Source organism: Micromesistius poutassou (genome assembly GCF_964030765.1).
Source record: "Micromesistius poutassou genome assembly, chromosome: 2".
Taxonomy (NCBI): Eukaryota; Metazoa; Chordata; class Actinopteri; order Gadiformes; family Gadidae; genus Micromesistius; species Micromesistius poutassou.
In genome coordinates this window covers 8,777,642-8,780,141 of record NC_140272.1, presented here as the reverse complement: position 1 = coordinate 8,780,141, position 2,500 = coordinate 8,777,642, and the positions used below count along the sequence as shown (strand labels likewise).

The 2,500-nt window shown below is 47.7% G+C and overlaps 1 protein-coding gene across 1 annotated transcript in view; it reads left to right on the top strand.

Annotated features, from left to right (window-relative positions):
* LOC311339370 (receptor-type tyrosine-protein phosphatase gamma-like) overlaps window positions 1–2,500 on the top strand; it is a gene marked incomplete at its 5' end in the record, with an annotated part of 182,673 nt that overhangs the window by 164,695 nt on the left and 15,478 nt on the right. The gene's annotated exons all lie outside the window — the stretch shown is intronic.

The window sequence follows — 2,500 nt, the reverse complement described above, 5'->3', positions numbered from 1 at the left end:
GTGCTGCTTTCCTCTCAGCTCATCGTGTTGGTCCAGGATTTCCAGACACTGGAACAGGACTACGGACTAGCGCGTCTTTATCATGATATCATCACATGACATCTCCTTACACATCATGTCATTACACAAATGTCCTTGTTACTGTGGTATTCTTTTTATTTGATTTCTCACAAATGCGTACATTATTGGATAAATGTCTTTAAATGTTTATTGCCAAAGACATTTGTTGGCAATATCAGAATGAAAGAGGGCGTATGAGTTCCAGTATGCTGTTTGAATGTGTGCAGGTCATGTTTAACCATGTTCCTCTAATAGTCACCACAGATGGTGTTAAGAGCTCAGTTTACCGCTGTTAACAGTGTGGACACACAGTCACACACACAAACACACATGCACGCACACACACACACACACACACATACACACAAACACACGTGGGCATACACACATTGCACACATACACACACACACACACACACACACACATACACATACACACACGCACACACATACACACACACACACACACACACACACACACACACACACACACACACACACACACACACACACACACACACAACAATTACTCACCACAGGGCGGGGTTACTGATAGCAGCTGTTTGAACAAATCAAGAATGTGCAAGAGCACGATTAACTTGAATATCTAACAATGTCTTATAAGAACTACTATAGATTGACACAAAACATTAGCCTGGCAAGCCAGACCCACATTAAATTTGCTGCCGCTAGGGGCGTCTAGATTTCTAGGCTAGCAAAACATAGCTTTAATTGACTAAAGTTGCAGCTGGATAGGTTTCTTTTTAAATGAGAATTTTGTTAGGAAGAAAACTGATTAGAGGAGTTTGTACTTAATTTGCTTAATTTTAATTGGATTTAAACTTCTCAAACTGTATTACTTCATACTATTGTCACCTCACTACTCAAGACATGAATTGAGTAGTGCATGTTGTGGGAGAATGTCAGGACATTGGTGAATGATCACGTTGTACAGCCCCTTCAATGAACACTCACACTATAATCTCCCCACTCAGCCCTTACATGTAGCCCGCCTGGCAGGAGAGCGTCCATGCTTATCCCACTGGGCTGGTATGAGCAGGGGGCTGCTCTCCAAGCGGTGTGTGTGCTGGGCCTCTTCATGTTGTCATATGCTAATGAGTGACTGGGGGGGGGGGGGGGAATTGGAACATGGATCAGCAGACTGGAGGCTTTACTGGGACGCCCTGGTGGTGGACAGTAGCGGGCAGCTGGGATTAGTGGTGTATTTCCCCTGCACCACTAATCATTTCCCCTGCATAAACGATATGTACGCTTAGACCTGCACCACCCATTGTCATCAAGGGTTAATGTAGTGTCACCTTACTCCTCCCCACCCCAACAGAGCTGTCCATCGTATCATTAGTTCTTTCTGGGAAGTCTCTGTCTTTCAGAGCCTCTTGGTATCTCTCTTGGGGAGCCTGCCTCAGTCCACCCTATGGAGTAGTGACTTGAGGCTGGGACCTGAACCAGACACAAGGGACGGACAGACAGACAGACAGACAGACAGACAGACAGACAGACAGCTCGAACACAAGGGACTGACAGACAGACTGCTCAGACACAGGGGACTGACAGACAGACTGACAGCTCAGACACAAGGGACAGACAGACAGACAGACTGACACACTGTGAGCACCTGTTGCTGTTTTGTTTAGCGATCGCATCATAACGTGTTAAACAGACGTTTCATAGAACAGAGCTTTAAACGCGGATTCGCACATCCATATAAACAAGCGCTGCACGGCTCGTCCATGGTATGTTTTACTCCCGGGTCCAAACGAGCTGCGCGCCCGTCTTCTTTTCCTTTGTCAGACTCGCGGAATTTCTTGACTTGAATGCTCATGCATCTAAATGTACTAGGCCTACTGCTTCTCGTTGTTAGCAAGCTGGTGATGACTGATGATATACTTTTGTTGAGTGTCAGCTGTAGTTGGCGGATGCGGTCTTGTGACGGGGAGATTTTTTTATTTTTTACGGTTACGGGACAGGAGCGGGAGTCATTCTTCGGGATTTTTGGCAGGGACAGGATCGTTTTTTAAGCCCCACCACGGGAGCGGGACGGGACGGGAGAATTTTTCTGGGAGCGGGGTGGGACGGGAGTCAAAAGCCACTCCTGTGTGGCTTGCGCGTGTGCGTGTGTGTTACCATATCCTGTATGAGCTCATTGCATGTTGCTTACTTGGGTGTCATGCGCTCATCCCATCCTGCACCCCACCCCACCCCACCTGTCACTCCCTCCATCAGACTTGTTACCCGACCCCCCACCCCCCCCCCCCCCCCCAACCCATTCCCATAAATACCTGCCCTGCCCTGTTGCCCAGAGACCCAGACTGTGTTCTAGCCTCCTCACAGCAAGTGAGGCACTGTGTTCTAGTGTTTTCGACCCAGACCTCCTTCCTCCATTCTTCTCCAGGTTAACTTTATTCATCTCAAATTGGGA